General features: G+C 37.2%; 1 long non-coding RNA gene across 2 annotated transcripts in view; it reads left to right on the forward strand.

Annotated features, from left to right (window-relative positions):
• LOC141570423 (uncharacterized) overlaps positions 1–18,318 on the forward strand; it is a 121,415-nt gene that overhangs the window by 85,726 nt on the left and 17,371 nt on the right. The window contains exons 1-2 of one of the 2 annotated variants that reach the window (XR_012494428.1): positions 3,847–3,910; positions 4,678–4,739. The exons of the other annotated variant lie outside the window; for it this stretch is intronic. This is a non-coding gene — a long non-coding RNA (uncharacterized LOC141570423). Of the gene's footprint in view, positions 1–3,846; positions 3,911–4,677; positions 4,740–18,318 lie in introns of those variants that run through there. 2 annotated transcript variants of the gene reach the window in all.

The following is an 18,318-nucleotide window of genomic DNA, read 5'->3' on the forward strand; positions in this document are numbered from 1 at the left end:
TTCTTATTTTTAGGCGTCTGCCTAGTAGAATTGAATATTGTAAGTAAAACAAACAAAAAAAAGTATTTAGCATATTTACATATGCTATATACTTGTAAATTCATAAAACTTATTGTTTTCTACTCTTAAACTCCAGGTGTTTTGATATAATGAAATTAGCATTAATGATTCAGTTGGTCTTATATAACTTACTTTTTTTTGAATTTTTGTAACAGTTTATTTGATCCAAACTGACAACATATGCTGGGGAACAAAATCTCAAATGTTCCCTTACATAAATTACTTCTGGTAAACTTTTTTCTTTTCTTTTTTAATACTAGGTATGAGTTGTAATAAGAAGCATTCCATAATCTTTTCCCCAACTCCCATCCTACTCTGGCCCTTATATTTGTTATCAGTAATTACAAGTCACATTGTGGTATCACTTCAGAATTCTGAATGTGGAAATATGGGAAACCCTTCAAATGAACTCAAATCAATGATAGTGGTGTTTGTAACTATTTTCTGTTTCTGCTGCTTACACCTTCCCCTCTCCCACCCTCCCTTTCCACACAGAGACCCAGATTCGCAAACCACATGCCACACATATGTTTTCTTGACATTTCTAAGTGTTTCTTTCATTTGGATTATGTTTACATTGTATTATATATCATATCACAGTAATACATCAGGAGCCTGGCATGGTTTGGCATCAAGAGGATGATTGTTGTTTTGGATAACTTGATTTAAGTAACAAAATCTTTTTTTCCAAACTTTTTGTTTTAAGTGGAAATTTTCTAAAATAAAATCTATACTCTGTATCCCAGTAATTGAGGTACATAAAATACAACTACACCTTTTTTGAATGATGTGGGTCATCCATTAAAAAGCGTTGGTGAGTTGAATAGGCAAATGCTTTTGGAGCTGGGATTTGATTCCATCAGCATTCTTGGTTGCAAGCAACAGCAATGGACTTTGGCTTATTAAGGATAGGGGGCATTCAAACAGTTGTAGAGAGGGCTGGAGGTTAAGTGAAATAATACCCAAATACAGACTAAAGACCTGGTCCTATAAGGACAGTACCACCACTTCAATGACTGAATAGTGAGTAGGTAGCACAGTTTTAAAAGTAGCTTCTATGCCAGGAGCTTCAGGTTGCAGTTTCTGCTGTTGCCTCTAGCATGAGAGAGAGGGAGAGCAAGAGGGACACGAAGAGAGAGGAAGAGAGAGGCATTAAGAGCACTCAGCACATCAGTCTGGTGTGAAACTCCAATCAGCAGAAACTTTGCTTCCTGGATGGGCCCTTGTGGTGAAGGAATAACTAACATTTTCAGCTCCTCTGGGGGTAGGTCCTCTGTTTCCTCTACCCAAACTCAAAAGTAAGGAATTCCCCAAACAATGAAATGGGTTTATATCTGAAAGCCAAGGTGATCATCAGATCGCTTTAATTTCAGATTAAATACAGAGGGAGCCAAACAAATGTACACACATTTTAAGAAAGGAAAAAACTGTATTAAAATTGTAATCCTCAATACATACCGATAACAAAAGATGAATGAATACAAGTCACGTTTGACTTCTGCAGTTACAAAAGGTGCTCAAACTGGTCACCATCAGTGTAATTTTAATACAGTTTTTTCCTTTCTTAAAATGTGTATACATATTTTTGGCACCCTCTGTATATAATATCCCGGACAAATCTTGGCACGTACTTCCTTGCACGTGTCCTGATATGAGCCCAATTTCTTATTTCTTTCTGAGGAAAGTGGAGTGTAGTCTGTGTAATTGCATAGTAATGTAGTTGCCTTTCTGCAGAGTCAAAATTGAGAGCTCCTGGGGTGTTTTCTTGTCTTCAGTAAAATTCTTTAATGGTCTTATCATTGGAGTTTGGCTTCTTTTGCACTATTAAAAAGATTATCTTATTTTAGCACCTAGCTTTGTGGGAATTTTTCTTTCTTTCTTTCTTTTTTTTTTTTTTGGCCATCTTTTTGAGTTTCAGGATTTTTTTACCCGTAGGATATTAAAGACAGGTGGTGTTTTGTTACTAGAGATGTAATTGGGCAGCCTCTCTTCTGGATTTCCTTAGTGCCAGATAATTGTGAAATTTAGAATTCTAGATATAGTTTAATTCAGGTTTACCGTTCTCTAATTATGAAGAAGTTGGAATAGAATTCACTGTGTAAGTCTGGATGATTGAGTTTCTCAGCTTACTTTTCTGTGAATGGAAGTGGTCCTCTTGCTTAGTTGGACTCCTGGTTCCTGGGAGAGTGGTTGAGATTATCAGTAAAGAGAAGCAAAAGTGAAGGAGGTACCCAGAGCCTCCTGACTCCTGGGTACTGTGGCCATGTCTCTTACCTCCAAAATAATCATCCAGAAATCAGATTGCCTTAACTCTTGACTTTCAGCCTTTTCAGTATTTTTTTTAAATTAAATTTATTGGGATGACAGTGGTTAGTAAAATTACATAGCTTTCAAGGGTACAATTCTATAATATGTCACTATACATCACGTTGTGTGCTCACCACCTAGAGTCAGTTCTCCTGCCATCACCATATATTTGACCCCCTTTACCCTTTTCTACCATCCTCCCACCCCTCTTACACTCTGGTAACCACTAAACTCTTATTTGTATCTATGAGGTTTTGTTTCTCTATTTGTTTGTCTTATTTCTTTATTGCTTTTAGTTTAATATCCTACATATGAGTGAAGTCATATGGTTCTCGACTTTTTCTGTCTGACTTATTTTGCTTAGCGGGATAATCTCATATCCATGTTGTTGCAAATGGCAGTATTTTATCTTTTCTTATGGCAGAGTAGTATTCCATTGTATATACAAAGGGTGCCAAGAAATGTATACACATTTTAAGAAAGGAAAACTGTATTAAATTTGTAATACTCAATATATACCTATAACAAAAGATGAATACAAGTCACGTTTGACTTCTTCAACTACAAGAGGTGTTCAAAGTGGTTCCCATCAGCGTCCAGACATTTCTGATTACGGCGAACTACTGCTTGAGCAACGTTGACCAAAGTGTCCACTTGTATACATTTTAATTTTTTTGGCACCTCTGGTACGTACCCCATCTTCTTTATCCAGTCATCTATCGAAGGATGCTTTGGTTATTTCCATGTATTGGCCACTGTAAATAATGATGCAATGAACATCAGGGTCCATGTATCTTCATGGATAAATGTTTTCAGGTTTTTCGGGTAGATGCTCAGGAGAGGCATGGATGGGTCATATGGTAATTCTATTCTTAATTTTTTGAAGAAACTCCATACTGTTTTCCTTAGTGGCTGTACCAATTTACATTCCCACCAACAGTGTATGAGGGTTCCTTTTTCTCCACAGCCTCTCCAACTCTTGTTACTATTTGTCTTGTTGATAATAGCCATTCTGACAGGTGTGAGGTGATATCTCATTGTGGTTTTGATTTGCATTTCCCTAATAGCTAGTGAACTTGAGCATTTTCTAATATATCTGTTCAGCCTTTTCAGTATTTATCTCACCTGCCCATCAGCTATTTTTATTGCTTTTAGAAGCATTGGTAGTAGATTTTGATGGGAAGGAAGAGAAGGTTCGAAAGCAAATATCTAAAATTAAAATGCTATATTTTAGAGAAATAGATTTTGTTCAGACCCAGGATCCACTATTAACTGTGTGAACTCAGGCAAGTCATTCAACCTCTGAACTCCAATGTCTTTCTCTACAAAGTGGAGTTAGTAACAGTTGTTTTGTAGCCTTTGAAGGTTAAATGAAATAAATACGTAAGTCACCAGTTATAAAGTACAGTAAATGTTGGATCCCTTCCTCTATGAAGTTTATTTATGCAACCTATCCTCCTTGTGGTGACTTTAATATCTTTTTACAGTGTGGCTGATGGTGGAGGCTGTCAATCCAGAGTTTGACAACCTCTCTCACTCCAATGTAAGTCAAATGTCACTTCTGAAATCATAATGAACTTTCCAATTTTTTCGTGTAACTTGATGGGATTTGGGAATTATGACTGTTTTGGAAACATTCCAGCATAGAAGCTACATACCAGAAGAAATGAAATTCTGGTAAAATACTTCCTCCAAGGAATTAATTCTGTTTTTGGAGGACAACCACCTATATTTTGCTTTATATTATATTTCCTAAGTTATATTTATTTCTTTATTTTTAAGTGATGCAATAATTTAAAAGAAAGTACCGTCTTGGCTTATATTTTCTCCCAAAGATGATAGCTTTCTTCATTAGATGTCTCATTTAAAAAAGAGTATTTGTGCTTTCTCGGCCAAATTTCCAAAAAATTTACTGCTGGGCAGAGGAAGAGGTTGATAAATAAATAGTAATTTGTTCATAAAATTTATAAGCTGCTGGAAATAAGGGCCCAGGAAGAAAGTGCCAAGTCAGCTTTAAGTAGGAGATAATAATCAAAACAGCAAATGTGCAAGTACATTATGGTAAGAATAAGTGAAATGGCAAGGCTCGATGTGAACAATATGGAAAAAAACAATGAAGTGAAGAAATGTCAAATGAAGGATTATCTTTAGTTGTGAGGAATCTATTTAAATCATAAATTCAGTGCAGGCTTTCTGCTTCCCAAGATCTTTTGGGCTTTACTGAATAACACCAGTAGTAGCAGCAGCCTTGGCGACAAAAACAAGACCCTTTGTTTTCCTACCAGCTCCTAACAGTTTTGTGTCATACAGGCTTTTCATTGAAGATGTAACCCTAAAAGAAGGGCTCCTGCAAGCTGTGCTTGGGGCTGAAGGTATGTATTGTCAAGTGGACGTATATTTGCTTCTTTAACTGGCCTTTGCCATAAAGAGCATTAGCTGACCATTTTAGTCTTGACCTCCTAAAGCAACTGTTTCATTAAACAAGCATGACTTCATAACAATAAAATAACTTTATTACGATTTTTCTTCCACTGTCCCTTTATGTTTATTCTGTGGAGCTAGTTCTTTTCTGAAAGATAAAATTTAGGGCAAATCATAGTAGCTTTCTGGCTCCTCTCAGTTAACAGTGATCATCCCTTTATTATGTCCAGGTCCGTGTAATAATTGAATAAATTCCTCTTTCATCAGCTCAGGCCAGGCTGTCATCATAGGGCAAAAGCTGGATCTGGTTGGCTTATTTTTACCCCCAGTGTGCATCATATCCCTTCTCCCTCATTTTGAGATGAAGGCCGCTATTTTGGATCACACTCAAGGTAGAAGGTGGGTGGGGCTAGGGAGAGGAGAGATGGAGCCAGGTCTTACTTGATCTAGTCCTGTCATCAGATGGCTGCTGGCTCTCTTGTGGGGCACCTTTCTGGGTTCTCTGAGAATCCACATCCTTGGGGAGTTCTCACTTGCAGTCCAATTAAAACTGTTCTGCCTTCAAAAAATACCCCAAACTAACCATTTTGTGTCTCTTCCACTGCTCCCCATTCAACAAGCTACCCCCCACTATCTCCTAGATTACTGCAGTGGTTTCCCTGCTTCTGCCCACGTTCCCTAGTCTTTTTGACATAACAACAACGAGAGGAATCCTTTAAACATCTAGTTCAGATCATGTTATTCCTTTGGGCAAACTGTCTAGTGGTTTCCTATCTCACTCAAAGTCCTTTGATGGACTATATGATTTACCCTTCTTCAGCCATACTTTTGTGATCTCATCTTGTATGTCTCCTCATTTTCCCTGAGCACTGTAGACATGATTTTACCTCAGAGTATTCATGTTTGCTGTTTCTTCTACCCAGGATACTTCTAATATCCACATGGCTTATTCCCTTACAAGTTCTGACAGTTAAGTTCGCAAACTCACCCTAGAAAAAGTGCTACATACCTCATTGCTGAATATCACTACAGTTACCTTTGAAGTACTCCCCTTGGGAAGCTATGCATGGATGCCAGTGCCTAGTCTACCCTTCAAAGCAATTTTGGAACTTTTTCTGGAATGGCCATCAGAGCTGTCATTGTGTTACCCTTGATGTCCTGAATGTCATCAAAATGTCTTCCTTTCAATATTTCCTTTATCTTCAGGTAAAGAAAGAAGTCATTGGGGGCCAGATCAAGTGAGTAGGGAAGGTGTTCCAATACAGTTATTTGTTTAATGGCTAAAAACTACCCCCCAGATAGTGTCATGTGAGCTGGTGCATTTTCATGATGCAAGAACCATGAATTGTTGGCAAAAAGTTCAGGTTGTTTTCATTTAACTTTTTCACACAGCCTTTTCAGCACTTCAAAATAGTAAACTTGGTTAACTGTTTGTCCAGTTGGTACAAATTCATAATGAATAATTCCTCTGATATCAAGAAAGGTTAGCAACATGATTTTGACTCTTGATTTGGAGTGATGGAATATTTTTGGCTGTGGAGAATTGCCTGACTTCCATTGTACACTGATGCTTTATTTCAGGGTCATATAGTTACACCCATGTTTCATCACCAGTGATAAGATGGCCCAAAACATCATCTTGCCTCTCCAAAAGGTCTTGACAAACTTCTTTTGCTTTTGTTCATCGGTGAGCTCCTTCCAGACCATTTTTGCACACACCTTTCTCATGCCAAGATTTTCAGTTAAGATTTTCCTAACTGTTTCTCTATCGATGTTTACTTGGTCTGCTATGCTTCTCACAGTCAGCCAACGATTTTGACGCAACATTCAATGAATTTTTGCAATGTTTTTGTCAGTTTTGCTTGTTACTGGCCGCCCTGGCCTCTCTTCGTCAGTGATATGTTCTCTCCCCTCAGAAAAACGTTTAATCCATTTGTACATTGCCATTTTCTTCATGGCAGTATCCCCATAAACTTAGACTAACATGTCTCTGATTTCACTTCCACTCTTGCCAAGTTTAACAAGAAATTGAATGTTTGCTTGTTGCTCTAATTCAAGCTTAGACATTCTCGTGACGGCACACAAAAACATGCAACAACAATAATGAACACCACTCAGCAAGACACCGCCACACGTTGACATGAACACAGCTGTGAGACACTGATATACCGGGGTAATGAAACCTTACCGAGCTGTTTGTACAGTGCTGCCAATGTAAGCGCACAGTGGCAAGTTCGCGAACTTAAGTGTCAGACCTCGTATAGAGAACTTTTCTCAAGGTATGTGCAGCCCTCCTTGGTAAGCTAGGAGTTTTGACTTGCCCCATATAGTAATTACTGCGTCTTGAAGATCACTTTGAGATCATATATGCCCAGTGCAAGATGAAAAACAGTAGCTTACTAATACTTAGAGCTTTCTACTTTTCAAAGTACTCTAAAATCCAAAATTTTCCAGCTACTTGCTTATTTCCACTTAGTTCTCTGCAGACTTGGCAAGATGATTGTAGGTAAATCCCCACCTTTCCCTGTAATATCTCGCAAAAGAATTGAGAAATGCTTTTTTCTTCCAATAATTACCACTTCTATTTATGAACAATGGAAAGGAACAAAACAAAGAGTAAATGAAAGAAATTAAAATATAAACCCACCCTTACTTGACAGTCTGGCCACTTAATGAACCCTCCAGAGGAACCACATTAACACTGTCACCATTTTTAATGATGGGATAACTCAATATGTGCACTTATTCAGGACATTCATAGATTATTAATTACCCATAGACGATATTCAAGCCATAAATGTAATTGCCCAGAGTCTGTCTTTCTTCACGGCCCCAGCATCTTAGACCTGTTTCCTGAATCACCCTCGGGTGTGCGAAGCCCCAGACATACTCTTTGCCCCTCGGAATCTTTTTGACCAAGTCCCCCTTAGCCTCTGCTGGTATCGATCTGCCAGGCACCCTGTGCTAAGTGTCTGCTTTTAAGTATTGATTCTCCCGGCAAAGATATAGTGATGGTGACGATGACAGCCCCAGTTATGTTCGTGTTCACAGAGGGGACCTGGGAAGCAGATTACAAAGATCGATTTATTTTGGAGACTTAGGGGACATTTTTGTTGCCCTTGCCTCTGAATCTGTGCTTTAAGACAGTTTACAAATAATGAGGGCTGTTAACTGGAGAAAGAGACATGTTGAGCAGATGGCCCATTACAGGTCAAGAGCCTAAACTGGTGGTAAACCGGGGTGGAGGTTTGGACACAGGGGCGTCCTTAGGGAAATGTATTTCTTGTTCCCAGATGTGGAATAGTTATTTCAGTAGCAATAAGGGTGACCTTAAAGAGGGGCCAATCCCTGACATGACTCAAGGCTCAAGCGTGGGGAGCTTTACAAAGCAAGATTTCCAGTGCTGATCTAGGCTTTGCCCCAGTCCCAGTGGCTTTGCCTGGGGTGCTTCGTGGGGACCCCACAGAGATGGGGCGTGGACTTTGCCTTCACTGGGGTTGAGGGAACCCAGGGTGCCTCTTCTTTCTCTCACAATGCACTATTATTAATTTTCTGATTATAAACATAATATGTGCTTATTATAAAATACTGAAAAATTTAGACATAAGGTAGAGAATGAAAGTCCCCTTAATTCTATACTATAGACATAACCATTGTTTTAATTTGTTGTATACTTTTCAAGAAGTTTTTCTATGTCTCTATAAACTCAAATATCAACACATATATATCTTTTAGGTAAACAATATAATATTAGACCTACTCATCTATAAAATATTTCATGGACATCTTTCTATGCTAGTAAATATAGATTTACTTGTTCCTTACAACACTTAAGAGTTTGGTTATAAGGCTATGGCACGATTTAATTGGTTGTTTGAATTTAATTAAACTTTTTATAAACAGTACTGCACAAAGAAATCATATACATTAATTTTTTACCCATTTGTTTAATTATTTCCTTTGGGAAGTTTCTACAAGTTTAACAGCTAGGTCAAAAGGAATGCTTATGTAAAATTTTGGTGTATATTGTCTAATTTGTTACCTCCAAAAAGGTGAACAAATTTATACTTCACCTGTAGTATATTTATACCTCACCAACTTTGAATATTATTATTCTTTATGATCTTTGCTGATTTTAAAGTAGAAAATGATATTTTGTTGTTATTCTAATTTACCTTTCTTTGATTACTAATCAGGCTGAATGTCTTTTCAAAATTTTTTTGGAAATTTCTGTTTCTTCTTTTGAAAGTGCCCTGATTCTTCTTACTTTTGAGGTGTGGGAGATGATTTGTCTTTTTAAAAATATTGATCAATAAGACCTCTTCATCAAATAGAGATACTAATGTTTTTACTGCTCTGTACGTTACATATTTTCTACCCAAAGTACATTTTATTGCCGCCTTTATCATATTTTTAAACCAAGGATCCAATAAAGGTTCACTCATTGTATTTGGTTGTTAAATACCTTTAATTTCTTTTTAATACAGAATAGCGACTCAAATTGTTTCCCCTGATAATATTAACTTTTTAAAAGAGATTATTTGTGATTAAAAAAAATGTTCTGTATAATATTAGATCAGTTTCCTTCTATTCTTAGTTTATTCATAAGTTTAACCTGGAGTGAATATAGAATTTTATCAACTGTATTTTCTACATTTATCAAACTGATCATTTATTTTAATCGATTAATTTAGTGAATTACATTGATAGATTTTCTAATGTTAATCTACCCTTGAGTTCATGAAATAAATCCTAGTTAGAGGTACTATATTGTTCTTTTTAATGTGTTGTTGGTTCTTTTTGTTACTATTTTTAGGGTATATATGTGTAGATCATATTCATAAGTGAATTTGACTTATAGGTTACTTTTCCCCACTATCTCGGTCATTTTTGACATTGGGGTTATACTAGTCTTGTGAAATGTGTTCTTAAAAGCTTTATAGAACTTTCTTATAAAGCCAACATCTGGAACTTTTTGAGGGTTTGAGTTAACTAATTCTTTCAATTTCTGTTCTTTAAAAAAAGTTCAAGTAGTTATCTTAGAACATTGTTGATCTTTGTTTTTGGCTTTCACATTTTTGGCATAAAGTTATAAGTAGTATTATTTTATTAAAAATTGTTTCTTCCCTATCTGTAGTTATATTTAATTTTCTCATCGCAATGTTGTTTAAGTTTTTTCAAACTTTTTTCTTTTGTCAGATTTGTCAAACATCTCTTAACATTGTTTTTTTTTCTCAAAGAACTTGTCTTAGTTTTACTTAATAATTCTAGTTGTTTTAAACTTTCTAATTCATTGGTTTCTTTTGTTTATTTTGTTATTCTTTTTTTGGCTTCTCAGTCTACTGTTCCAAAAATATTTATTCCAGACATTTCTTGTTTTAGGAAAAACACTTATTTAAAGATATGATTTTTCTCCTGAGTAAGATTTTGGCTACATCCCATAGAATTTTCCATTTAGTATTTCAACATATGTTAATTTCTAAATAATTTATAAACTAAGTTTTTATTTATTCTATGACACAAAAGTTATTTTGAAGAGTGAGGTTTTAAATTTAATTCTATTTTAATCAGTCAATTGATCCTATAAGAATTCTACTTTTAGAAACTTATTGAGAATTTTTTATGGCCTAGTAAATGATCTTTCTCTCAGAACATTCCACGGACATTTGAAAAGAAAGTGTCCTCTCCTCTTTTTAGGGAACATATGATTTGCTGTGAACTCAAGTGTGTAATATGTGTTATTCACATATTTTGTACATATTCTTTGTCATCTTGACATGACAAATTTTGGGAATGGTTTGTTAACCTTTCCCAATGTACTTACGGATTTGACAATTTTTTTTTCCTATTCCTAGCACTTCTTATTTTTTTTTTTTTTTTACTTTTTGGAGAGAATGTAGTAAAATTTAAGAGCTGGTCTGTCTGCCTGGTTTGAATACCAGCTCCACCCTTACGAGCTGACAGACCTTGACAAACCTTCTCAACTATAAAATCATATCATTTATTTACTTTAGAGGGCTCCTGGGAGGATTGCATAAGTTGCTGTACATAAAGAGCTTAGAACTGTGCCTGACACACTGTGAGTGCTCTATTACTCTCACCTATCTGCTGCCATGATATTGAGAGTGAAAATGTTCACAAATTTCTAAATTAATAGGTTGCCAGTGCTGCTATCTATTTTGGTCTATCGATATGAATTCATTTTCTTTGTCCCATATAGATGTTTTTGCCTTGAATTCTGTATGAGCTAATGTTAACATTGCTATAGTGTTTTCTTTTTGTATTTTCCTGGTCTGACTTTGGGCATCTGCATATTTTCAACCTTTTTGTACTATTTTATGACATATTCTAATAAATAGCATGTACCTGAAGCTCATCAGAAAATAATCAGTCTGAAATTATGTTATCATTTAATAAGGGAGCTTTATTTACAATTGTTGGGATTACTTATATTCCTGTCATCTTCATGTTTTTGTTGGATACATTTCTAGATATCTTGTCAAGGTTGAGTTGTTGCTAGTAGCTAAGCTTAGATGTTTCTAGGCTGGTGTGGCTAGAGAAAAGTCTGCGTCTCCTGCTTCAAAGTAAGAAAAACCTGAAGCTTGCCAGGGGGCATAGCATGTGAAGTCACACTCCTTTTGGTACCCTGGAACTGAGTTTTCTTCTAGCTGTCATTCAGTGAGTGCCTAACATAAGCCAGGCACTTTTCCAGACATTTGCATGTAGATTGCTTCATTTAACTGTCACAAGAACCCCAGGAGATAAGTATTATTATACCTATAGATAGGGTGACTAATTAAAGAAATTAGGGGGTGCGCCCGAAGACCTGAAGAATATATAGTCTGTAATGTATAAACTCATTCCCTTTCCCACATGTATGCATGGGATATGGAGTAGGCTAAGAATTGGGTTCCTGAATTGACTTTTATCGAATTTCTGAATGAATATGAGGTTGTCAGTGCTGCTGCAGACAGTGGGTCTTCTTATTCTGGGTCACCCACTTTCCGTACAAGTTTATATTTCCACTCTATGTTGCTTGTTCTGGAGTGGATAATCCAGAGTCTAGTTTTTTCACTGCTAGAGGAAAAAAAAAAAGTCTTAATTCCGTGGCATGTGCCACATCCTGTCTTTCATCCTGTTTGTCTTTTTTCAGCAACTCAGTCTGGAGTTAGTGGGATCTGTGCTTGGTGGTCTCTCACAATCCCAGAGAAGAGAAGGCTCTTGTTTTATCCATCCTTCTATCTCCCATGCCAAGAAGATTGCTGGGCCTAGAGTAGGTGCTATTTCTAAAAATGACCTGAGCTCAGAAGAGGGAAAGTTGTTTTATAGCAACAGTTGAATTATGAGGATTTAGAAAAAGGCCATAGAATAGAAATGCATTCTCTTAAAATTATTTTTTCTATAACTCCTACATGACTGTATATAATGCAATAAAAAGAGAGTGTTTATTGCTCTTTCAAGAGCTGACTCTGGACTAAAGCAGCATGTGCTTTCAGTAGGAGAAGCTTCCAGTCACCACAGGAGGGTGGAATGACATTGACATAGGAATGACCGTTTGCATTGGTAATGCAAGTGAGGACATCCGAGTAATAAAAGTGCTCCCAAGCCAGCTGCTGGGGAGACATATAGCCCTGATCTCACAGGGATTCCACAGTCGGACAAAAAAAAAACCACCAAAAAAAACACACCACAGCAACCCAAATGAAAACTCCCAGCTTACATCAGAGAAATACTGCTGCAGAGTTTTTAATGAGATCCCTAGGTGAATTAGTGTTTTATACGGGCCTGTTTGACTTCCACAGATATCTGGCTAGACCTTGATTGATTGTCAGGCTTTTTCAGCAGCATCGATTTTCACTGCTACAACACTGAGATGATGAGGTCATTGTATTTTGCCGTGTTATTGAAGCTCTTGTTAAAGCAACCTGGGGGTCATACTCACATGTAGGCACTGACTTCTGGCTTGTGCTAAGTTTGAGAGATGGGAAGTTTGAGATAAGTAAAATGATAAAGGCAAAACCCCCCCACAATCTCCTCTCTGATTGGGAGGGGAAATTTCAGAGTTTTATGAATTAAAATGATAATCAGTAGCTATTAATCATAGCTGACCATTTTCTTTCATTACTTGCTCTCATTTATCAAGCATGCAAGTACATAGGTCTGGTACTGTCACACGTGCTTTACACACAGGAGCTCTTTTTGCTTACTCCACCTGTAGGTGAGGAAGCGGAGTCTCAGAAAGGTTGGGTTGCTCACGAGGGGTTAACTAGTCAGTGGAAGAGCTAGGTTTTGGATTAAGCTGTGTCTGACTCCAAAACCCATGATTATAACTGCTAGTTTTCTATATGATGGGTGTGTGAGTAGTTAGAGATTCCCTTTGGGTAAGGCCAGAGAGGAGTATTTGAGGTGGCTGCGTATGTGATACCCTCTGTCTCCCGGGTGGACTGGGTCCTGGGGAAAGTGGAAATATCCCAGTATCTTTGGACACACCAGCTTCAGTTTGCCCACTTGCAGAAGGCAGCCACCTGAGCTTTCCTTCTGCTTGAGTGAGGCTGTGCCCATGAAGGGGCCTGAGAGAGCTTTGTACATTTTGGTATTCCTCCAGCTACCACCTATTGATCAGTGGCTGCCAGAAGCTTTAATCCGATTAGAGTCTGTAAAACTGGTTTCCATCTCTGGCGCCTGACTCAGGTTTCAGAGCAAGGGGAAAAAGTATGACATCACCCCAGCTTGCATCTGTGCTGGGTGGCTAATGAAATTACGTGATGGATTTGAGGACCATTAAAGTCAATGTTGATTCTTCTTATTATTAAGAGTACTTTCAAATTTACTGCACCGTAGGGCAGGCTCAAAAGCATCATTTTTCATAGGTGTGTTCATTGCTCTGGATTTTAGCGCACCAGTCCGTGGGATATGGAGAATGCTCGCAGCACAGAGAATCAATTCTGAAATCTGCAGGATGAAAGTGCATGTAGCTCTCTTGCTGGAGGGACGAAAAGTTTCTGGGATTTTTCCATAATAAGATATCCTGATGACCTTGGATTGAAAAAGCCTAAAATGAAACAAAACGTTTGTTAAAGAAATATTGAGTTCCACTGTTGCCATTAGCATACACAGTAGTCTTTTTAAAAAGTTTAAATGGTTAGTGTGCAAAAAGAGTGCTCAGTTCAGGTCACCACCAACTTACTGAGCATAGATACTGAGCTAGCACCAGACATACACTATACTGAAGGGAGAGACCATGTCTGTTTTGTTCATCAGTGTATCTCCAGGGTCCAGCTAAATGGCAATCTGGCAGAAATGATTCTCTCTCTCTCTCTCTCTCTCTCTCTCTCTCTCTCTCTCTCTCTCACACACACACACAACACTTCCTTGTAATATGACATGCATACTGTAAAGTGTATAGATCTTAACCATACAACTCAATGAATTTATACACGTAAACGATAACACACACATGCATACCTGTGAACTGTCACCTAGATTAAGACATAGGACATTTCCCAGATCCTAGAAGTCTTTCTCACATTCCCCCAACAGAGACAGCCTCTTTTTTGACTTATATAGCCACAGATAAGTTTTGTGTGTATTAGTGAATATACTTCATATAAACTCATGTAAGTTGAATCTTCATATAAATGGAATCATACAATGTTATCTTTTGTGTCTGGATTCTTTTACTTATCTTTATCTCTGAGATTCCTTCATGTTTCTACATATAAAAGTATGTAAAAGTAGCTTCTTCTTTTTATTGCTATGTAATATTTCACTGTATAAATACTGCACCACTTATGTATTCTTCTATGCTGGGTTTTTGGGTTGTTTCTAATTTTTAGCTATTATACACAAAGCTGTTGAAAACATTCTTACACGTATCTTTTTATTCCTTTTTATTTATTTATTGGGGTGACAGTTAGTAAAATTACATAGATTTCAGATGTACAATTCTGTAATACATCATCTATAAATCCCATTGTGTTCGCCACCCAGAGTCAGTTCTCCTTCCATCACCATATATTTGATCCCCCTTACCTTCATCTCCCACCCCCCCCAGCCCCTTTACCCTCTGGTAACCACTAAACTATTGTCTGTGTCTATGAGTTTTTGTTTCTCATTTGTTTGTCTTGTTCTTTTGTTGTTTTTGGTTTATATACCACATATCAGTGACATCATATGGTTCTCGGCTTTTTCTGTCTGACTTATTTCGCTTAACATCATACTCTCAAGATCCATCCATGTTGTCACAAATGGTCCTATTTCATCTTTTCTTACCGCCGAATAGTATTCCATTGTGTATATACCACAACTTCTTTATCCATTCATCTATCGAAGGACATTTTGGTTGTTTCCATGTCTTGGTCACCATAAACAAAGCTGCAATGAACATTGGAGCACACGTGTCTTTATGTATAAATGTTTTCAGATGTTTTGGGTAGATATCCAGGAGAGGGATTGCTGGGTCATATGGTAATTCTATTTGTAATTTTTTGAGGAACCTCCACACTGCCTTCCATAACGGCTGCACCAGTCTGCATTCCCACCAACAGTGTATGAGGGTTCCTTTTTCTCCACAGCCTCTCCAACACATGTTACTATTTGTCTTGTTGATGATAGCCATTCTGACTGGGGTGAGGTGATATCTCATTGTGGTTTTTATTTGCATTTCTCTGATGATTAGTGATGTTGAGCATTTTTTCATATGTCTATTTGCCATTTGTATGTCCTCTTTGGAGAAATGTCTCTTCAGGTCCTCTGCCCATTTTTCAATTGGGTTGTTTCTTTTTTTGTTGTTGTTGAGTTTCACGAGTTCCTTTCATATGTTGGATATTAGCCCTTTATCGGAGGCACTGTTTGCAAAAATCTTCTCCCATTCACTTGGTTGCCTCTTTATTTTGTCGATGGTTTCTTTTGCTGTGCAGAAGCTTTTAAGTTTCATATAGTCCCATTCGTTTATTTTAGCTTTTACCTCCCTTGCCTTTGGAGTCAAATTCATAAAATGCTCTTTGAACCCAAGGTCCATAAGTTTAGTACCTATGTTTTCTTCTATGCAGTTTATTGTCTCAGGTATTATGCTTCAATCTTTGATTATACGTATCTTTTGATGGACTTTTCCACATATTTCTTTTATGCATATATGTAAAACTGGAGCTGCAGGGTCATGTAATATTTTATATTGTTGGATTGAAAATACAGTTCTTTCTTTGGCTGTGGCCCATTCAGGCTTTGCAAAAGACCTGTGGTCACCTATTCCATGTGTTCTCGGTGGAAAATAATGATAGCAAAGAATTAAAGAAGAATATATACAGGTCACGCATTATTTACTTAACAAGATGACAATATGACATGACAAACGTGGTTTTAAGGTATAAAATAATGCTGAAAAATTTGATAATCTAGTAATTTTTTTTTGATAATCCAGTAATTTTATTACACCAAACTCAATACTGTACTGCAGGTTATATAGTATAAATTCATAGTTAGCATATTAGTTCAGTAAAAAAATTTATCGAGAGCCTACTGTGTGCCAGGCACTGTTCCAGGCATTTGGGTTATAGTAGATATCTCAGATAAGAAAAGGTCTCTGCTCTTACAAGTTTTAGGTTCCGGTAGAGAAGGCAGACAATAGATACTAAACAAATGAACATGTGCTATAAAATGTATCACTACTGAAACATATGATATTAAAAAATTTTGACAGGATTACAGATATATCTGCTTTAGCAATAGATTTATGGATGAGTTGTATTTGAACTATGTCTATGAGTATACATAGCTTAAAGTCTAGTTATTGGAAAATTAGATTTCAAAAGTCCTATTCACACAATAATAATAATAATAATAATAATAGTAATAGTTAACTATGTGGTCTAAGTACTTTACATGGATTATCTTATTTCATCTTCCCATTATTCCTATGCTATAGGTACTATTCTCCCCATTTTAATGGTGAAGAAACTGAGCTGTAAGAGATTGAGTAATTTACCCAAAGTCCGACAGTTGATCTGTAGAGATATTGGGATACAAACCAAGCAGTCTGGCTTTATCCATTCTGTCCTTCAGATGGACAAATATGCATTAATCTACACTGTAAGGTTATCCAAATGATACATAATAAACTAAATTGATAAAGACATTATACTAATGTTAATTTATAATGCAAAAGCAAAACTCAAATAGCAGTGGTTGAAAATTGATCAATTGAAGACAGCATCAATGGTACGTTATTTGCAAATTGTCTTTCCTGAAAACTACTGAAATTCTGTCTTGTATGCTCACGCTCAATAAAAGTTTTTGCAGTATTTCCGAAAGAGTGGCTGCCAGAGTTTTAACAGAATGCTGAGAACCATGTGATTTCACTGATATGTGGTATATAAACTAAAAACAACAAAAGAACAAGACAAACAAATGAGAAACAGAAACTCATAGACACAGACAATAGTTTAGTGGTTACCAGAGGGTAAGGGGGGTGGGGGGTGGGAGATGAGGGTAAGGGGGATCAAATATATGGTGATGGAAGGAGAACTGACTCTGGGTGGTGAACACACAATGGGATTTATAGATGATGTAATACAGAATTGTACACCTGAAATCTATGTAATTTTACTAACAATTGTCACCCCAATAAATAAAAAAAAAAAAAGATTCAGTAAACTCTATTCATACATTCAACGAAGAAACTACTGCTAACTCACTTTAGTAGGTTATTAGTAAGTAACATTAAATTAAAATAAAAGGTAACGGGAAGTGTGTCATTTGCTGTCAGTATGAAAGAAAGACTTGGCATTTCTTGGTCTGTTCATTAATTTTCTTTGTCCCATATAGATCTTTTTGCCTAGAATTTTGTGTGAGCTAATGGCAATTGGAAGGCCCCTCCAGAGGACTGAGGTCTGCTCTGAGAATCACTGACCAAAGTGAAACAAGATATGCAAAGGGAACATTTCTCAGCAACATGCTTAGTGCTATGGCTAGTGGTATAGGTTGGGGTTCAGTGAGGCCTAGTAAGTAGCTCCCGTTTCCCTCTAGAGTTCTGAAACAATTAAGAGATGATCAAGAAGTAAGATAGAGATCAAAATATAACTGTTAGTACTGATTAAACTGATAATGGAGACTTGTGGAGTGAGGCAGATTTATGCACCCAGGCACAGGGAGGACTGGACAGACCAGCCTTTCCAAGTAATGGCACCGTGTGCCCCTTATGGTGTTGGGGAAGCAGGAGGAGTGTCCTCTCTGTGGTCAGTTTGCTCCCCCGAACGAGAGTAGGAGTAAGCCTACTCCAAGTTGCTCCATTGCCCATGGGAGGAGTGAGTGGGAGGCGGGGAGGCCAGCTGTGTTATGGTGGTGGAACGCCCTCCCCATGGAAGGAAACATCAGCCTGGGGGAAGAAGCTTTTCTTGCCCCTGCAAAATACATTCAGTGTTTATGCTGTGGGGTTACAAAGAAAGGGTGCACCCAACCAGAAACAGGAAGAAGCACTCCGAGAAGGTAACTTGCACTGAATCTAGTAGGAAAGCCAGGAGCTAACCAGATGGA

The sequence above is a fragment of the Rhinolophus sinicus genome, linkage group LG03, assembly GCF_036562045.2.
Source record: "Rhinolophus sinicus isolate RSC01 linkage group LG03, ASM3656204v1, whole genome shotgun sequence".
NCBI lineage: Eukaryota > Metazoa > Chordata > Mammalia > Chiroptera > Rhinolophidae > Rhinolophus > Rhinolophus sinicus.